This window comes from Euprymna scolopes, chromosome 33, assembly GCF_053919585.1.
Source record: "Euprymna scolopes isolate OS-2025 chromosome 33, ASM5391958v1, whole genome shotgun sequence".
Taxonomy (NCBI): Eukaryota; Metazoa; Mollusca; class Cephalopoda; order Sepiida; family Sepiolidae; genus Euprymna; species Euprymna scolopes.
Window position 1 is genome coordinate 30,274,366 of NC_136514.1, and position 22,249 is coordinate 30,296,614.

Sequence of the window (22,249 nt, forward strand, 5' to 3'; positions counted from 1 at the left end):
AAGCCAGGATCGAAACCCGACCACCCAAATGACAGTCAAGGCTTCTCACCATTGTGCAATACGGCTGATGCTGTGTGGGTAATGAATTAACAATGTTTTGACATATATATATGAAATATATATATATTAATGTTGGAACGATTAATCAGAACCGGAAATCAGAAAAATCAGAACTTTTGGGGGTATTGGAATCAAAAAAATTTTCTGATGCCAAAAACGATATTTTTAACTGACTTTTTTTATTTGATTTTGTTTAAAGCAGAATCTTCTACTAATGTTAGTAATGATAAAATAATAAATATCTATCGCTCCCACAACAGTGGAGTTACTATCTTTAAAAGCATACCTGAGAAAATTGACCATGTCTTGTCTGCGTACACCTCAGCAAACATTCACATCTGCTTTTTTTTTTTTTTGATTTCCCGGGGCTGTACTTCCTTCCCCTGTCTACTACTGACAATTTTAATTCAAAATCCTCATTATTTCTATTAAGTTCCCTAACCCAATCACCTAATGCAGTTGTATTCCTCTTTTTGTTTTTATTTTTAATGCTAATTCTTGTACCGTCCTCCCCTGCTATCGTTTACGCAATCCCTATTAGTTTCTATCTCAGGTTCCTTTTTAAAGGATGCTACGTGGTTTCTATATCTGTCCTTAAACACTGTTACCGTGGCTCCTAGATATATCTTTTTAATGTTGTCGGTTTTTATCTTGCATTTATACACTATTTCCGAGTTTAGACATTTCCCATCCAACGGACAATTTCTAGGTATTCTGCAATTACATTTTCTGTTTAGGATACCTTCATTTAATGCTAGTTCGTTATTGTTCCTTATTTTGTTGATTTCTCTATTGTTGGAACTGATTATAGTGTTTAAGTTTCTGGACGTTGAGAAAGATAATTTTACAGAGTTTCTATTTATTATTTTGCTTAATTTATTATCCGGAGGGAAGTTTTGGTCTATTATTCTGTAGAATTCCTTAGGTATATTATTTTTGATATGCTCGTTGAATGGTAGATTGAACTAAACCTGTCTCTTGCGTCTATTTCTCTTATTAATGGTACCACCCTCATCCTTACCTGTTCTGCTGTTATTATTTCCCCCACCGTTCTTATTCTTTTGATCATTTTCAACGTTTCCCTTATTGATCTTTGTTTGTTTTCTAGCTCTCATTGCCATGTTATACGAGATTACGCAGCTAAGTTTGTAGTTACTGTTATTGGTACTATTATATTAAATTTTTACGTTGTATCCCGATCTCCTAAGGGCATCAATGTAGTATTCCTTGTTTTCAAAAAGACTCTCATTTTTAGAAAGTTCAGAAACTCTTTTAGAAATGTTGGGAATCAGCGCTTTCTTCATGCAATTCGGATGGTTCGATCGGTAATCTATGTAGAATGTTTTCTGGTTAGGTTTGTGATAAGGTTCGTTTGTGTTGTTGTTTAAGTTGAGGGTAACGTCCAGAAAATTAACTATCTTGTAATTGCTGTCCATTGTTATCTCTAATTCGAATTCCTTAAAAAATTTCTGATGTTTTTTCTTGATTTTTTCTGTAATACGATCGCTAGAATTAACTACGAAAATTCCGTCATCCCTGTAAAGTCCCCCATTTAAACCTGGAATTTTCTTGTCTATCTCCTTTAGTAAGTAAAGACCAACCAAGTCAGTGACCTGCGTGGAGTCTGGGGCACTCATTGTGGTGTCAAAATGGCCCTCTCTATCTTTTCTAGTCCACAATTCACCGTTATATCTGATTAAGGTTTTCCTGGCTATTGTTATAATTTCAATTTTCAACTTTGTTAAGTAAGTTTCGTCTTCTGCTAGTTTAAGTGCTTTCTTAAATAGTGCCGGGGAAATAGAAGGGTAGTACACATCTATGTCGAACATGATGAATTTGGTTTTTAGATTTTTAGGGATCTTATCAAACAACTTGATTACTTCACTTGAAGAAATCCAGAGGTTGTGCTTAATTTTGGATTTTAAGGTTGGTATGATTCTGTCTAGTATCTTTTTACTGATATTACCTATGTTGGATGCGCATGGAGCTATAAGTCTAATACTGGGTTTATTATTGAAGTCCGGTTTATGGTCCTTCAATAGAAATCGAGGGTTGAGTGGGATGTAAACCTCTATTTTGTCTTGAATGTTCATTTTCTCACATATTTTTAATGCTAACAGGTTGATTCTAAATAGATCCTCTTCAGTTGCTTTCTTGTATTTATTATTAAGTTCACTTAGAATGAGATTATGGTATGTGTGAAAATTCATACTATAAATATTCATAGTTTTATCTGCTGGGACCATAAGGTTAGGGTTTCCATTATTTTTTTTTTTTTTGAAAGTCTTATTAATATTTCTTAACTTATGGTTTAAATATTCATGCTTTTTTTTTTGACTTTTAAACCCTTTACCATATTTATCGAGTCCAGCTCAAAGCGTTCCAAGGATTGTAACTGTAGTTGGCATTTTCTAGTTTTTATTTGGTTGAGTCTGCAGTAGTTCACGCTGTCTGCTCATGCCTTTATCCAAAGCGGCGGTGATGTTATTATCCGCAGTATTTTTCATAGTGTGCTGATATACCTTCCATCTGATTCTTTTAGTGAAATCCTTTACCGCCTGGATCATGTTCATTGTGTATTGCTTGTGTCCTGGAATTGCTATGCTCTTTGGTGAAAAGGTGATTTCCTCTTTTGAGAACATGTTGTATATATTGGTGTATTTTTCAGCTCACAATAAGGAGCAGTATAGACTTGTATGTAATATACTGAGTTCGTGTAATTCAGTAAGTTTTCATATACCAATGAGTTTTAAGCCAAAAAGAGTTGACTTAAGGAGTAAGCTACAAAATTATCATATTTCATAATTGAGCATTTATATACTGTGGAAGCAAAATCAAGACTTCAAACAGGGTGTTGATGGCAACAAAAAGTGTATTTCATTTTACGTTACAATTGTTTCCATGTCCAGTCGAACAATTTCAAACATTATATCGTTTGAAAATTTTCCAAAACCAGCATTTCTTCAGACATTATGAATAAACACACTTTTGACAATAGAGCATTTTTTTAAGAGAAAGAAAAAAAGAAAAATTCTCTTAGCGGGGAAAACATGTGAGAAACCTTTACCTTTGCTGTAGTTACGGAAAAGCCCATTTAAATATTAATATATCACCTAATTTTTGTATCTTTATTTAAGAACAGAGTCATGAGAAGTTTTCACAGAAACCCTAAGCCATTTAAAAAATTTTTTTTTTTATATCCCATTCTTTGAGTTCCTAAATTAGATCTCGTTGTTTCATTATTTCCCAATAATTAATATATATATATATATATATATATATATATATATATATATATATATATATATATATATATATATATATATACTTTTTATTTGTTTTACATAAGCATTTAAATGTTGTAAAACAAATAAAAAGTATACCTTGCTCTGCTTTGGTATTGAGTACTCTTGAATGAACCTTGTTAAAATTCATTGGTTACTTCACCTCTAAAACATATTAACCTGGAATAATTATGTATGTATATATATATGATTAGTTTTTTTTGGAAAAAGAATTCCAGCAGAGTGCTCAATTAAAAGGAAAATCCATATTTATATTTGGTACCAATGATCTGTCTCAACTAACAACTTTCTGTACACAAAATATATATATATATATATATAATATATATATATGTGTGTGTGCAGTCAGCACCAACCCTATTCAGGGTTTAACCGGCTTCCTCCGAAGGAGGAGGTTTCATGGGAGTATGAAATTCACAAGCGGTCCCCAGTAGCATGTATATCCCCGTTAGGGGAGATGACGACGTTAGGTTTTTGCAACTTTTTTGCAGGGAGGTGTCGACGTCCTCCTACATACAGCACCTGGACTTCCCAGATTGGTCACCCATTTTAGTAATGACCAGGCTCAACGTTGCTTAACTTCGGTGATCTGACGAGAACCGGTGTGTCAACGTGATTATGCCGTACTTATATATATACATAATTTTCATTTGTTACGATTCACAGCTTATTAAGACCTAAATGTTACTTGAGGATAAATGTTATTAAGTTTGTTAAGTATCCGGTGAAACATTGATAGGGTTTTGTAATGATAGTTTTAATGGATTACAAATTGATTATTTAAGAGGATGACTCAACAAGAATTTGCTTACATTGGACTTGAAAACAGCAATGTTGTAGTCAGATGAAAGCAGCACTCTGGTACCGTGTTTTGACTGATTGCTATAAAATGTACTTGTTTTTTTGCACACATTGGATGGTTTACGTAAAAGTAGCCTGATTACTAGTCAACCGGAAGAATGTAAGTAAGGAAAGGGATCGCATTAAATATGGACAGCACATCTCAGGAAAAAGCATCAAATTGAGTAGTTTTTAATCTATATATATTTAAAAGCGAAAATGTGTGTGTGTATGTATGTATGTGTGTGTGTATGTATATGTGTGTGTATGTATGTACGTTTGCTTTTTGTGTATGCCTGCAAAAGGCTTCTTGCGTCGGCCTTCTCGGTCGGCTCGCTCCTTAAAACTTTTTATATCACGTCTAAATCGTAATATCTACAACTTAAGAACGAGGGTCACGTGTGTATTTAATTTGCCCGACTTTTACCAGCTCGCCGCGTCTTTGAAAAGCGGGGACAACTGGCTTCCAGCACAAAACTAGGTCAAACATCACGCCACTTCCTCGCACCTGTATATTTCACTTCATAAACCTTAACCAAACACGCTTATCAGTTCCTCTCCCCTCGTGGCCGAGATGGTTGGGTGGCTGGCTTTTTTCCCCTTTCGTTTCCACCTTTGTGTCAAGGCTTTGGGGTTCAATCCTACCTTCCTTCTAAAACATTTTTTTTTTTTTTTTTACACCTCCAACTACGATCAAAAGATGATTTTTTTTTTTAACAAGGGAGTCATCATTTATTAAGGTCCGAAGGTCAATCGAGGATTGATGGATATGTAGAGGGAGGATGGATCGACCAGTCTCTGAATTCATGATGAAGTCGAGAGCATAGGTAGAAACACCTTTCTCTAGCAAGAAAATAAAAAAAAACATCAGCAAAAGGCGATGACTCGGGAACAATTACAAACATTAATCTTTATTAACTAGAAAAGGATAATTTTTTGTGTGCTATAGGTGCCAGTCACAGTCCTTGAATGTGCATTGTTTCCCCATGTGGATGAAATTAAAAAGATTGAGGTTTATCAATAATGCGGTGAGATGTGTATGTTTTATAAGACAAGAGTTCTGGAACATCATTCAAGTGGAAAAAGGAATATTACATAATTGTTAATGTATTGCTGGAAGTTTCCATTAATTTATTTTATTGCGGACTATTACCCTTATCTTTTGTAGTTGTTTCACAACGTTTCAGCCATCTATTCCTCTGGCCTTAATAAGGTCGTTAGGAACTCCAAATCTCCTAACTGCATCCTCAGCAATTACTGCTTTCCATAGTTGTTGTTGTCTCACTAGGTTTTTGGCCAAGTAAGCCTCTGGCTGGCTTTGGGTAGGATTGAAACAGCTATCTTCAGATAGAACCGTAGAGATTCAATGTCTCTATCCATTGTGCCACAGGCCCTGAAGGGCGATCAAGGTTGGATTTTTTGATCGTATGAATCCATCTGATCTTCCATGGTTATGTCCGTACCAAATATACCATTCGTTATGGATCCGACCATGGAGAAAAAGTTTGTAAGCATAGAATATTCATCCATTGTTGCTTGCATAAACTTTCTTAATAAGGGATAGAGTGTTTCATCTGTGTGCAGTTTTTTTTATTGCACTTTTATTTGCACCGCTTTTTTGTGGAAGCAGTTGAATCCACACCATGATAATTTTTAACCGGTTATTCAGGCTGCATAAAGCTTGCTCACGGAATCATTGTTAGGATTTGGCACGGTTTAATGTCCTTCAGACAGAGTTAGATGTGAGCAGCATCACAGGCGGTGATAATAGTGACTTGCGGAAATACAGTCTAGACTATTTGAATTTTTGTGCGTTAATGCTTATACACGGGCTTTCTCTAACGTTCTAACCTGTTTACTGCCTTCATACGTGAAGAGATAAAAATATAGTCCCATGTGTAGGTGATGCATTACCGCCACATTTCTTATGCGATACGGCTTTGTGTGGGTGATTGGTGACAAAATCGAATTGTTCCAGAAATGATTAGATTCCGGTCGTATAGATTCTTCTGTTTATGTGATGCGTCACTTGGTTTAGCTGGTCATTACAAATGTAAGGTGGTAGTGTAGTAATCGTTGATGGTGGAGATTGGGTAGATTATTTAAGGGGATGGGTCAACAAGAACTTGTTTACATTGGACTTGAAGGCTACCATATTGTAATTGTCTGAGAAGCAGATTAATGGAACAATGTTTCACAGGTGGGCAGTTCTAGAAAAGAAGCTTTGTTCATGGAATCTGCATTTTAGATTTGGGCACAGATCGCAAGTGAGAGGAATTGTTGATAGTGATGGCGTTGAGTGTGGGTGGAATTTTGATAGTGATGATGTTGAAGTAAGAATGATGTAGTGAAAGAAGTTCTTTTATTGTTTGTGATTTTTTTTTTTTTTTTTTTTGCATAGACGTTGGATGAGACAAATAACAAAGAAATAAAAACTTGTACCAGAAAGCACTATGTAAGAATATTTAAATGTGGGTGCATTAAGGGTTTAATATGGGTAGAAAAGAAGTTCAGTGGAAATACTGGTAGGTTTAGCGTTGATCATCAGTTTATGTGAAAAAGTGTATAGCAATGGAGATGAATGACAATTCAGATGTGGAGAAAGTATATTTGGAAAGGTATAGTGTAACGGACGCGTCACGCGCATCACGTTGTAACGGGAACGATGTCCCGGGCCTGCGTCGTCTAGTGGTGGACCCCTCCAGCGTGACCAGACTCGTACTGGTCCCTGGAAAACATACCTCCGCTGCTCAAGGCACGTTAAACGTGCATGACCCCAAGTCCGTGTGGCAACATTGTTCTCTTCGGCCGTCAATCTGGTTTCGTGTCGGTGTCTTCGTCGTCTGGCGTCAGGGCATACCTGAAATAAACTGCATCTTCACTTATGCCGGCAATCGAAAAACAAAGAAAAAAACTCTGAGGTTATTTTCGTTTAAACCAAATAAAATAATTATTTGCAATCATTCTACATTTGTTTAAAGTCATGTTTTCGTTATCCGCGCTTCATGATGCAGGTCGCATACTTGAGATATCAGGTTAATTCTCTAGCTAAGAATAAGATCTTTTCAAGTTAGTCTAGAGATTTCTGCCCCTCTCATCCCCAGGCGGGGCGAGAGCCGATGTGTACGCTTCGCTCGCTGACCAAAGACTGCCAAAACCCTTCTAACTCTTTTTCGAGTAGGCGATCGTTGTTTATATCAAAAGCATCTTCCTTCCTTTTCTCCATTATCTTCTATTCCCCCCTCTTTCTTCTCTTGTGAATTTCTTTTTCTATCCCTCTATTTTCTTATACTTTTCCTTTTCTCTATTGTTTTGTGAACATATCTGTCAAACTAGCTTGGTGGTCTCTTGAGTTAAAACACCACGGGTCCCCGATTTCCGAGCAGACATTTTGGAGCCCAATTCTCGAGACTGTCCGAATCAATTAAAAACTCATTCTCACCAGATCCAACTAGAAGAATAATCTCCTTTTTTTTCCGCCATTAAAACAGATATCATGTCTGCCGAACAACCGCCTGTCTTAATCTTTGACACAGTATCAGCACGCCCCCCCCCCCGGCCATAAGCATTCTTATTTTCACCTAGCTGAACGGGACACCCGGCATCGTCCGGTGTCCCGTCACATCCGCCCTCCCCTTACACCTGTCAATTAGCCATAATTGGCATATACGCGACCTGCATCAGAAGCCGGCCCCGAAATTAGTAATTCTACTGTCTAGGTCAATTAACAGCAACTAACAAAAATTGTCCATTCGGCATGCAAAAATGTTCCTGTATCAATGGTCCGGTTGGTATGCAAAAATGTTCTGCTCTAATGGTTCTGCTTATCCCGGTGTATGAGATTGTATACATGCATATATTTTTTTTCGATTGTTAAACTCTCATTTTTTTTTCTCTACTAGTCCTTTTAAGGTGACTAACCCATGTACATGCAAAACAGTTTCTCTTTTCTTTTCATTTTTTTTTTCAATATTCGGTCCTTCTCTATGCCTTAATCTATGTGCATGCAACTGAGGAAAGCTAACCATGCTCAGTTCACTATCAAAAGAGGGCTCATACACCCTTTTACTACTTGTTCATTTTCTCTTTCTCATAATTCATAAAACAATCAGAAAAATATTTGCACTTTCTATATTTGTTTTTTTCTTCCATTCTTTTTTTTTCTTTTTTTTTTTGTTAATAATGGCTTAGGGATTGACTGTGCTGCAACCTTGGGTTTTGTCGATAGTTGCAGCCCATGCACCCTATCCAGGTTTTGGTGGAGGGCACTCATTGGTATCCCTGCCCCGCCCAGGCGCGCTGCCGTCAGTGGTTTACGGTCACCTGATTTCTCCCTACACTTAACATTGGGGAGGTCTCTTCATCATTGACCCCCACTCACATCCTTATCCAGCTATCTGCAAATTAAAAACACTCTCCAGATTTTCTTTTCTCACACCTCATTGACCAAATCCTATCCACCTTTCCATTTTTTTTCTTTTTTCCTTTTTTTTTCGATACTCCCCCTCCTTCCCCAAATCTAGTCCGTCCTCAACTAAACTGTTTCTTTTTCTTTTCCTTTTTTTTTTTCCAGAATTTCCCAAATACAATACAATACAGAATCCCCAATACAATTAATTCTTTCTTCTACGAGATCAAAAGTTTCCAGACACACCAACCAGATACACACACACACACACACGTACATTTCTAGTGCATCGATCCAACCGACGGCAACAAAATCTTTCATCTCAATTTCTTCCCCATGGTCCCAAATATAAAACAACATAGGCGTGCCAGCTGGGGAGGGTGCATATCGTTTCTCCTAAGTACCCCGGTGCAAGGAGACTAAGTTTCCTCCACAGCTAATACGTTTTCCAAACCATACTTACACAACGTTGCACTTTCCTGTACAGCTTTCATTAAGCTCTACGATACCCAAGCTTTTTTTTTTATTACCTTCACTTGTCCCATAGGCATTCTCTCACTCGGAACAAGGTACAGCATCTGCCCTAACGCCACACCCAACATGCACTATTCTCATCCAGTGAAGGAGAGATCCTCCCCAGACCGAGGCAATCCTGCCCTTCAGTCCCATAATTTGTCCCAGCAGCGCCATTTTGGTCAGAGACCAAGTGCAACAACTGTTTCAACGCTACACTAACAATATTCAATCCCCGTCCCGTGAGGGAGAAATCCTTCTCGACTGAGCATTTCTAAATTTCTTTTTTCCAAAACAGAACAATATCAGTACCGTTAGTTTCTTTAAGATATTCTACTCGACAGTTTAAATGAGTTAACACTACCATCAATTAGATTATTACTTCTCTCACTCTCACTGGTAACAACAAACGTTTCTAGACATCCTGTATTCCTGTACTCACCCAGCCGTCAGCGAACAATAACTCCATGCCCCCTTTGTGAAGCATTTTCTTTTCCGCCAGGCTCCTGGTCGGCTGGTATACTGCTTCGAATACCAGGGAGGGTACTCAGCCTCGCCCTCCAACGAGGCAGGAAAAAAAAATTAAAATTGACGGAGTAATTACCTTCTCCTAGTATAACACACCTGAAAATCACAGGTCCTTTTTCGTGTCCCATCACTGGACTTACGCCGTCTTATGCGACCAGTATATTTTCCAATAATCTCACAATATGTTTTCTCGTGTCACATCCTTTGATAATTTTGCAAACCGTGCACTGGGTTTACGTCTTCCAACCACCCGTTCCCTTCGGTACTAAGATGTCTTAAAGCCCATTTTTTATTTCGTAGGAGCAATGGAGTTCGCCGCCGAGCGACCAATAGAAACCCTTAAACACAGGACATCCCTCAATCATTAAGTTGTTTTTTTTTTCTTAACTACAATAATTATTATTATTATTATTTATTTTTTTTTTTTTAATGACTAATTTAAGATTTGAATACCTGACTAGGGCAAGAATAGATTTTCAAAAATAAACGATTCAGGATATACATCAATCAATAAAAATAGGGTGCTACAATTCTGTTTTATTCTGTTCGCCTCTCTCCCTTCATCTGGCGCGTGTCTCATAATTTATGACTTCCTCTGTTTGCTTGTCTATCTTGTTTTTTTTTTTTTTTTTTTTTTTTTTTTTTCTACCCGTTTGATATGTTTCTAATTAGCGTCTCTTCTTTTTTTTTCTTTCTTTCTTCCTCCCTTTTATTTCTTTATTTATTTATCTATCTAGGTAACCAAACCACACCTATACACTCGTACACGCGCATACACACGCACACGCCTGCACATACCTACATACTTGGATCAAATCTACTCCTATACGGCAGTTTAAACACTTAAAACTAAATTTCAATAATGGAATTAATTGTCAACAAATTAAAAATTTTTTCCTTTCTCTTTCTTTTCTCTAGTTTTAATAAAATTCTCCCACCCACCGTCTATTTAACGGTCTTAGAATGGCATCGGTACTGCCAGAGTGCCCGACTGCCGGGTTCTCTCTCTCTCTCTCTCTCTCTCTCTCTCTCTCTCTCTCTCTCTCTCTCTCTCTCTCTCTCTCATAGCAGTATCAGAATTTTTGTAGGAATTTTTGACACCCCTAACACGAAACTGCGAATACAATATAAAAATCTCGTAATTTCTCTGTTAAAAGTGGGTTATTTATTTTCTTTATGGATTATACTTCCAAAATAAACTATTACAGTTGTTTTAAAAGTAATAAAATTTTTTTTTTTTTTTTTAAACAGTAATGAATTTTCCGAACTCAATATTTTTCAATTTTTAAACTCAATATTTTTCAATTTTTAAATTTTAAAAATCTATCAAAATTTTTCTATTGATTCTATTTTTACGATATTTTCAGGGTCAATGTGAAATTTTATGTTCTTTCCAATAAACCGAATATAATATTTTAGACAAACGTTTTTTTTAAAATTCACGCCCCCCCAAGTGTCACCCATTTTCAACTTTCTCTTAAAAAGTAAATAATTAATTTATGTCGTGGAGTTTTATATATCACAAATTGAAGAGAAAAGGTCAATAAATAATATATTCAAATTTAAAACAAAAAAAAAAAAATCGCTTTTTTAGAAATTTACCTGTAAAGTCCGAAGTTTAAAACCTTATTTTATAAGAACACATTGTTTCTTTTTGTCTTTTTTTTTTTTTTTTTTAATGAAACCTTGGTCCTTGCTCCTTTAATTGAAAAAAAAATTAGGGCTTGAATTACATTTTTCGAGGAGTTATAAGCTTAGAAAGATAGGGGGTCGAATAATTCACGCCTCTCATTTTGAAATGTCTATTAAAAAGTAAATAATTAATTTATGTCGTGGAGTTTTATATATCACAAATTGAAGAGAAAAGGTCAATAAATAATATATTCAAATTTAAAACTTAAAACAAAAAAAAAAAAAAATCGCTTTTTTAGAAATTTACCTGTAAAGTCCGAAGTTTAAAACCTTTTTAAAAAAAGAAAAACACATTGTTTTGTTTTGTTTTTTTTTTAATAAAACCTTGGTCCTTGCTCCTTTAATTGAAAAAAAAAATTAGGGCTTGAATTACATTTTTCGAGGAGTTATAAGCTTGGAAAGATGGGGTGGAATTATTCACTATTTTCACGAAATTTCTGACACTGCAATGCGCGACTGTTCTTAATGCCCCAATACAACAACATATCAACCCGTTTAAACAAATACATATTTCATTTTCACTTTTTTTCTTTGGGGGTGACAAAATAAAATCAACAATACTTTGCAATATTAAGAAAAAAAAATCTTTACAGAATACGTAACCAACGAAAAGCACCCTGACAACAGCGCCTAAAAAAAAAATCTGGGCGAAGCAATTGGAACCAATAAAAATCTGCCCTACCTTTCTCGTCTGCTTCCTTCCTTTCCATATCTCCACTTCCCTGTCTCGCTGCACATTTTTTTCTGCATTCTGACGGCTATTTATGCCCTCAAAGTTCAATTTCACTCTTTCTTTTCCCTTCGGTACGTTCAATGTCAGTCTTTCTTTTCTCTTCGATAAGTTTTCTTTTCAATCGTTTTTTTTCTCCTATTTTTTTTTCCTTTTTTTTTTCTCTAAACATTTTTCTGTGCTATTTTCCATTTCCTTTATATATTTTTTTTCAAGAGAACTGAGTTCCAAACGCTTCAAACTGTTTTCGTGGCAACTCGTTCGTGCACATTCCAGATGTGATGGTCCTAAGTCATCGGCACCACCTTGTAACGGACGCGTCACGCGCATCACGTTGTAACGGGAACGATGTCCCGGGCCTGCGTCGTCTAGTGGTGGACCCCTCCAGCGTGACCAGACTCGTACTGGTCCCTGGAAAACATACCTCCGCTGCTCAAGGCACGTTAAACGTGCATGACCCCAAGTCCGTGTGGCAACATTGTTCTCTTCGGCCGTCAATCTGGTTTCGTGTCGGTGTCTTCGTCGTCTGGCGTCAGGGCATACCTGAAATAAACTGCATCTTCACTTATGCCGGCAATCGAAAAACAAAGAAAAAAACTCTGAGGTTATTTTCGTTTAAACCAAATAAAATAATTATTTGCAATCATTCTACATTTGTTTAAAGTCATGTTTTCGTTATCCGCGCTTCGTGATGCAGGTCGCATACTTGAGATATCAGGTTAATTCTCTAGCTAAGAATAAGATCTTTTCAAGTTAGTCTAGAGATTTCTGCCCCTCTCATCCCCAGGCGGGGCGAGAGCCGATGTGTACGCTTCGCTCGCTGACCAAAGACTGCCAAAACCCTTCTAACTCCTTTTTCGAGTAGGCGATCGTTGTTTATATCAAAAGCATCTTCCTTCCTTTTCTCCATTATCTTCTATTCCCCCCTCTTTCTTCTTTTGTGAATTTCTTTTTCTATCCCTCTATTTTCTTATACTTTTCCTTTTCTCTATTGTTTTGTGAACATATCTGTCAAACTAGCTTGGTGGTCTCTTGAGTTAAAACACCACGGGTCCCCGATTTCCGAGCAGACATTTTGGAGCCCAATTCTCGAGACTGTCCGAATCAATTAAAAACTCATTCTCACCAGATCCAACTAGAAGAATAATCTCCTTTTTTTTCCGCCATTAAAACAGATATCATGTCTGCCGAACAACCGCCTGTCTTAATCTTTGACACAGTATCAGCACGCCCCCCCCCCCCCGGCCATAAGCATTCTTATTTTCACCTAGCTGAACGGGACACCCGGCATCGTCCGGTGTCCCGTCACAATAGCTGTTGATTTCATCTAGAGCAGTCATTCCCAACGTGGGGCACATGCCCCATCCGGTGGGGCATGGCAATATTTTGGTGGGGTATAGGCAGGACGTGCACCCTTGGGCTTACTATACCAAAGACTATAGGGCAATTTGAGAATGAGGTATTTTTTTCATTATTATTATTATTATATTAAACAGTGAATTGTTTCATAGTGAATCTTTGTATTAAGGCATGTCCTTTCGTTTTTAAATTTTTCTCTTTTGTTGATGCCATGTTCTTTGGAACCTTGTTTAGATACAAGTTAATGGCCTTTTAAGTTTACTTCACTGAATAACAGAGGAATTTTTAATAACAAAAATTAAATATCACAAAGGGGAGGCATCAGGATTTTAGAAATGCCTAGGTGGGGCATGGCCCAAAATAGGTTAGGAACCACCGATCTAGAGGTTTTGTTACCTTGGTGATACTATTTAAACGCAAGGAGAAGCAGATGTGTTAGGACAAAAAGTACAATATAAGGGGAGGTAACTCTTTACCTTTAAGGTTCAAATTACCTCCCTTGTCTCAGTCAGAGACTTCAAATTCTTGTACAGACCAGAAGTTAGAGAGTGAGGCAAGACAAAGTGACTTTTAAAATGGAAGAATGAACATCATTCCATCCGTTTTCAGCTATAATACGTGGATCATTAACCTTCTTGTGCATTATGTTTTATTTTTTTTATTTGTCCTTATGTGTGTTTGTCTTCACAATAAATGTGTATAACCAAGCAGCTGTGAGTAGTAATTATCTTTATTGTGCTATTTCATTGACCATGTGCTACACACACATATTAAGGCTTGACAACCTGTGGTAAGATGTTTTATGTTATACTAGCGTGGGTGCCCTGCGTTGCCCGGGTGTTTGTCGATGTGTGTGTAGGGAGGAGAAAAAAGTTTTTGGTAGGTAGGTAGACTCGAACCCCCCCTCCCCCCCCAAAAAAAAACATTAAATGACAGGTACGTAAATTTAATGAGTTCAAACATCATGGCATAGGGGAATGAAATCCTGCACTTAACTTTGGCTACAAGCCAGTTTCCCGAAGATGTTGGGGAAAACCAGCTCCCCATAAAAAGGGGAGTGTCCAACTGAATAGCAATTGTTTGATATGACGGGTTTTGCCCACTCTAAAGTTGTAAGCCATGTTTAGTTTCAGAACAGATTCCGATGGTTAGTTGTTCTACACAAGTCCTGGAGGTGACTGGTTCTCAGTAGACAGTTTTTGAGTTGGAATCCACAGAGCAAAAGATTCTTCCCCTGTTGACACGAAGAAAACATATGCAAAGTTGCTACAGAAAAGGTTTAATATTTATGGAGAAATTCTGGTTTCTGATTGGTTGGTAACAGAATGTGAATTAATTCAAACACGTGAAGAGTAAAAAATGTTGCGGAAATAGCGTGTAAAAGTTGCCCAAATAAAAGATTCACACGACCTCGTTTCCTAAATCATAGATATTATAAGCTAGGTAGCATATAAAAAGTTGTCAGAAACAGTGACCCCCCCCCAACCAAGCCTTTGCCGGACATACACAAAATGTGCACACACTAACAAACATCTTGCCTTATATATATATAGATTAATGATAATGCACCTCACTATATAACAAGGTGCTGACATGAATGCAAGCGTAAGAGTGGATCAAGTATGTTCAGGGTACTTCTGACATAACTAATCAACAGAGCGTTATCACTGTTGACTAATGAAATAATCTGTCAGGCATTTGTACACGGTGTGATGATGTATGGAAGTGAAACCTGGCCAGTGAGGTTTGAGGACATGCGTTGCATGGAGAAAAATGATATGAAACTGATGCAATGAATGTGTAATGTGTGTTTTCAAGACAGACTTAGTTTTGATGACCTCAGAGGAAGAATAAATCTGGACGGTATGTGAAGAGCAGACTTTGATGCTATGGTCACATTGAAAGAATGTATGAGTTCTTAGGTTAGTAGATGTAGAACAGTTGAGATAGCATGGTCAGCTTATTGGGAAGGTCAAGGAAACCATGGAAGGAAACCATAAAAATGGACTTAAGAGAAAGAGGGATAAATAAACACCTGGTCTGAGATAGGTTGTTATTATTATTATTTTTACTTGGAGTGTCACCACTTATCAAGGCCTAGAGGCCACACTAGGATAAGGGTTAATGAGTGTAAGGCAGATGGGGAGACAGTAGTGACGGTGGAACTTGGGTAGGGTTTAATTATATAAAAGGGCGGCTCAACAGAACTTATTTATATTAGACTTGAAAACGACAATGTTATAGTCAGCTGGGAAGTAGCACCACTGTATTGTGTTCCACAAACAGACAGTTCTAGGAAAGAAACTGTACTTATTGGAAGTCATTTGCATAAAGTTGTCTCACACATGCCGACATGTAAAACAAAGGTGAAACCAAATGATGATGGTGATGATGATTATTATGATGATGATGATGATCATGATAATGATTATTATTATTATGATGATGATGATAATGGTAATTATTGCTGAGTCCAAGGAAGAAATTCATGCAACATTCAATCTGTGGAAAACCAATCTGGAACGGAAGGAAAAATATGGAGAAGACGAAAGTTATTATCAGCGGTCGTAACCTTCATACTCTGAAAGATTTTGTGGAGTTTGTATATCTGGTATTGCCAGTAATTCCATATTCTGCACAGGAAGTCACTATAAAGATAAATCTCTATTGAAAAACAATCTCTGCGGAAGATGTGTTGGTATTGCTTGTCCGATTAAAAGCAGGTCATGTACCGAGTTCCCTGCGGATGATCTGCAGAAGATGGAATTATGGACTTACTAGACTAATTAAAACATATTAAAAATAGGCAAAAGTTATAGCCCGTTGACTTGGAATGAGTACTTTATGCCAAATTGATGGTTTAATATGGTTAAATTTGTGCTCATTTTTGTATTAAATACTAATCCCTATTAATCCCTAAATGTGCATCAAACGGATATCATAATACTTACTTTGCTGTACCTTGTCATAACAAAGGCCCAAACAAAAGTTCAGCCAGATCGGCTCAGCAGTTTCTGATATCAAGTGGAACTTAAATACCAATCCTTATTAATCCCTATTAATTCCTAACTGTGTATCAAATCGATACCATAATTCTTATTTCAGCGCACCTAATAGTAATAAAGGTTCACACAAAATTTCAGTCAGATCAACGCACTAGTTTTTGGGAAAAAGTGGAACCTGAACAATCCCTATTAATTCCTAATTGTGCATCAAACAAATACCATAATACTCAGTTCGCTGCACCTAATCATAAATATCCATACAAAATTTCAGCCAGATCGGTTCAGTAGTTTTTAAAACAAAACGAAATTAAATACTAATCCATATCATTTCCTTACTATGCAATGAATGAATACCATAATTCTTAGTTGTCCAAATCAGCCCAGTAGTTTCCAAGAAAAAGTGGAACTTATATGCTAATTCCTACTAATGCCTAACTGTGCCTTGAATGGATACCATAACACTTAGTTCGCAGCACCTTATCATAACAAAGGTCCATACAAAATTTCAACCAAATCGGCTCAGTAGTTTCCAAGAAATCTTCTAAAGTAAATATAATATTGTGGTGACTAATCCCTATTAATCTCTAACTGTGCAGCGAACAGATACCATAATACTCAGTTCGCTGCACCTCATCATAACAAAGGTCCATATAAAATTTCAGCCAGATCGGTAAAAAAGAAAAAGTCGAATGGACTGAAAGACAGAGAAAAATAGATGCCAGTGCACTTACTGATCCGCGCTATTTTTTAAATCGTATTTCCAAGTTTAATTAAAGTTTTATATGTTTTTTTTATTCAATTGTAAGGGTGAAGTATAGAATAAGTTCAAAACACCCTCCCCTCCCCATGTTAATAATGGTTTTTAAATAATAACAGAGTACAAAATAGACTTTGTGGTTTGTTGGGGGATGCCCTTTTCTCTTCCCTGCAACCTCTCTCTCGTAGAAGAGACGTTGTGAGCCTGTCTTTGTTTTATTGTTATTTCCATGGCAAGTGCTCGTATGAGCTCCAATCTCTCGTCCCACCTCGCCAATCTTTCACGAGAAACACCCGTCTGGCTGAAACTACTGTCAATAATTTTCCCCACTCTTTATCTGTGCCTAAATCAAAACGTAGATTCCATGAGCAGAGCTTCTTTCTCAGAAGTGCACGACTGTGGAACTCTCTTCCGTTCGCCTGTTTCCCACCTGACTACAACTTGGATGTCTTCAAATCCAACATAAACAAATTCCTGACAAACCGCCCCCTTAAGTAAGACACTCTATCAAATCTCCAATACTAATGATTACTACAATACTATCTCATTGATTACTGTACACGCAATAACACTTATCCCTGAGTGGCCTCCGGGCCTTGATAAGTGGTGACCCCCCATGTAAAAAAAAAATTAAAAAAATAACGTTATCATTTGAGCACGGATCAATAAGTGCACTAGTATCGAAAAATAATATAGATTTTGCTATCCGGGTAATATGGTTTGTCCATGGATTGTACTAGTTTTGTGAGCTTTACATCTGAACTTGTTGTTCACTCCTATCTTTCACATGGGATTTACAATATATTAGGTTGACAAGAAAGTTGATGTGTTTTTTTTTTAAACTTTTAAATTCAGTGTATTTATGCCAGTGACATAAAAAAATCTTGCGTTCCGGTGGCGATGAAGTCGCTGAAGGCGTTTTTTTATATCGCTTAGGTTTTTGAAGCATTTCTCACACAGAAAGTTGTCGACAGTTGAAACAGTGGTAGTCTGTAGGTGAGAGTTCTGGAGAGTATGGCGGATGAGGCAGAGTTTCGTAGCCCAATTTGTTCAACTTCTGTAGGGTTGGTTTAGCAACGTACGGTCGAGCATTGTTGCGGATGAGAATTGGGCTTTTTCTGTTGACTAATACTGGGTGTTGTTGTCGAAGTTTCTGATGCATTTCATCCATTGCTGACAGTACTTTTCTACTGTAGATGCAAGTGAATGCTGGGCTCCAACTAGCTTGGTTTTGTCGAGATTGCAGAAAAATGACATGGATATGGTTCAGTAGATTTGTGGTGTGCCTCTTGAGGAACGGTTCTAACTCTCGGTTATCAAAGCTGAAGGTGCTCAGACTATAATCAGCTCTGCATTGCAACCGCAATTGGTGGTAGAGTCATGTTGAATGGTTGGTTGAATAAACAGATGTACACACAATTGAGGATATGTGGGACAAAAGCAAGCTGAGAAAGACTCAATTAAAGATGACCTCAAGAAATGGCACATCAAAATGTAAAAGATAGTTTCAAGACGGAAATTGCTTTAGTATTGTCAATCAAGAAAAGACTATCAGACATGTTTAATTAAAGTTTGTCATTCATCTTTATCATTTCCTTTCATGCAACGTATGTCTTCAAACCTCAGTGGCCACTGTGTATGCAGTGTGATTTATATATCATTAAAAGTGTGAATGTGTGTGTGTGTGTGTGTGTGTTCTCCACAGAGGGCCCTCACCACTAGGCGCCCACCACTGTGTCTCTCCACACTGTCATTACACCCTTCCCTGATCTCATGATCGTATAGCTGCCATCCCGGTGGTAGTTATTTTTGTCAGGTACTTCTTCACAGAAGTTAAGCTTCCTTGGCAGCATGTGCTTCCACTTCTGTCTCGTGAAAATCGTCTGGCTTCTACATACAGGCTCACACCACCCATATATGCTCCTCAGTGTAATTACACCCCTCCCTGATCTCATGATCGTATCGGTGACATCCTGATGGCAGTCATTTTTGTCCTTCACAGAAGTTAAGCTTCTTTGGGAGCATGTTCTTCCACTTCTGCATCATAAAAATCATCTTGCTTCTACACAGAGGGATCACGCCACCTGTATGTACTCACTACTTTGTCTCTCCACACCGTCTCCACACTGTCATTATGCAGTTGCAATGCAGAGCTGATTCTAGTCTGAGCACCTTCAGCCTTTACAGCAGGCAGACAGAGCTGTCATTAAGGTGGACACCACAAATCTACTGAACCGTAGACATATCCTTCATCTACATCCCCAGAAAGACTGAGCTAGTTAGAGGCCAGCGTTGTCATCCATCTTTATCCATCTTTATCATTTCCTTTCATGCAACGTATGTCTTCAACCCTCAGTGGCCAGTTTCACTTTTATAGATCACTAGAAGATGTTTCTGATGCATTTCATCCATTTGTTGACACTACTTTTCCACCGTAAATGCAAGTGAATGCTGGGCTCCGATGTATTTGAAAATTTAAAATGGCGCTGGACTCTGCTGAACACAGTAAGTTTGCGAAAATGAGTTAAAAATAAAAAAATCTACAAAAGACTGTTAAAATCTCGCTCTATATGTTACCATGGCATAGGCTGACATATATTCAATGGGTTTTCAACAGTATTTTGTTTGGATTTTTATTTTTAACTCATTTTCCCAAACTTACCATGTTCAGCAGAGAATCCGGCGCCATTTTAAATTTTGCAATACATCGTTAAACACTGTTTTTTGAGCTAAATAAACATGTTACATTAAATAAAAACACCCAAAAATCATCCAGTTAAGTAGAAAAGTAACTTATCTTGCCTTTGGTAACATTTATTTGTTATATATTTGTTTTTTGACAACTTTTTTGAATCTATGTGTACACTAAAACAAACCCGGGAAAAGAATATTCTGTTGTCCTATTTAGCCCTATTTATAAGATCATTGCCGACTGGTTGTAGCGGTCAACTTCCTTTCTGGTTTGCGCAATCAGAGACCATCTCTCAGGTGAGTTGACCACGTGATGCCTAATAGCACACTCATCTATTGTTGGCGTACAACTTTGCCCGGGGCGGTGAGAAGACAAACAAGCCAACATCGCTACCGGCGCACACGGACGTTATTGCAGTACATCTTCCTACAGGATTGTCTCTTCACATGAACTCTTATCTTTTTACAGGACTCTTTCTAATCCTCTTTCTACGTCCATAGACATAAACCCTTTCTTGATACAAGCCTACTAACAAAGATGATCAATAAAGTTTGTATTATTTGGATTCATCGGACTACTGTTCTCATCTTGAGTGTGATTTTCACAACGATTTGGTCGATATAACCTCCGACCTTCTTCAGTCGTATCTTGTTGAACTCTGGAATGTTTCTGTCGAACTTGGGAATTCGGACAGACTTTCGAGCGGAACCCTTTATTTACTTCACGGGGGATAGCGTGCTATTATTCTGTCAGCCATGACGGGATAGAGGTTTTCAGTAATTCGCAATTGTATTTTTTCGGTCACCCACACTGCGGAAGAAGACTGAGATTAAAGGTTCAATCCTCAGTGTGGGCGACCGAATTGCGAATTGCTTAGGACCTCTATCCAGTAATGGCTGAGTGAACAAGAGCATGCTACCTCTATAAAGTAAATAAAGGGTTCCACTCAAAATTCCGTCCGAATTCCCGAGTTCGACAGAAACATGCCCAAGTTGGACAAGATACATTTGAAGAAGGTTGGAGGTTATATCGACTGAAACGTTGTAAAAATCCCACTTAAAATGAGAGCGGTAGTCCAATGAATCCGAATAATACAAATAACCAATCCTTATCTTAAAAAAAAAAAAAAAAAATTCAGAAATATCAATAAAGTTGTTTTGTAAAATGGTAGCATGAGACTCTTGACTTTAATTCTACATATGAGATAAACAACAAACGAAAAGCTAATATAACAAAGAAACACATAATAATATATAAATATATAAAGATTGGTTAATTTCCAGATAAGGTTAAAAATTAGGTAAAATAAAATTTTCCAATTAGAATTCGAGTAAAACTTTGTGTTCCGTCTGCAACCCATCACAGAGAATAAGCCACCAGTCTTACATTTGGCAGGTGACCCGGTTAAGAGAGACATTCGATTGGTTGCACACACACACACACGCACACGCACACACACACACGCACACACACACGCACACAAATTAATTTTCTGTTAAAATGCATAATTTGATCAGAAATATGTGAGAAACATATCTGTCAAAGAAGTAGAACAAGAGACAATGGGAAATATTAGACATTCCAGAATGAAAGAATGTTTTTATAAATCGACACAACAGAAAGTGAACAGGACAGAGTTGGTCACAGAGCAAGGACAAGCTGCCAAAACATCTGCACTACACCCTCATCACATGCCTTCACTGATGTCAACACTCAATCGAAAAGGTTATCATTGAAAATAAACAAAATATTTTTATAACCTAGCTGTGCTGTGTTTTATTCGTTGCCAGGTGTATATATCGTAGACAATGACAAAAGTCGATTTAGAAATTATATAGACTGAAAAGAGCATTGAACGACCGGCCGAAGTGAATATATGAGAGAGAGAGAGAGAGAGTAGGTTTGTATAATTTCCTGGAGAAAATTACATCATGCTCCCATGGTCGTTAGGGAAGGAGTTGGGAATTTTATGGGTGTAAGTGTATATACTATGGAAGAAAGGATACAACCCAAAAAGATATTTTGAAAACCACGATTGCATTTTGTCAATGTTTCTTTATCAATAAACTTTATTGAGAATGAGACTACAATGACACAGATGAGAAAATAGGAACTTTGGCTGCCACCTCGCAACCGCGAATACAGAAATCCAATCAGCTCAGCAGAATCAGCCGATTGTATTTCTGTATTTCAAAGTGGATGCATTGGTGGGATCGAAGACTATCCCAGCTACGTTACACACACACACACACACACACACACACACACACACACACACACACACACATACACACACACATATGCACATGCATACACACACATACATATATACACGCACACACATACATAAATACATGCAT

General features: G+C 37.4%; 1 pseudogene; it reads right to left on the reverse strand.

Moving 5' to 3' along the window:
• Window positions 1–3,875: 3,875 nt before the first annotated feature.
• Window positions 3,876–3,994, reverse strand: LOC145258541 (5S ribosomal RNA; annotated as a pseudogene).
• Between the last annotated feature and the right edge of the window lie 18,255 nt (window positions 3,995–22,249).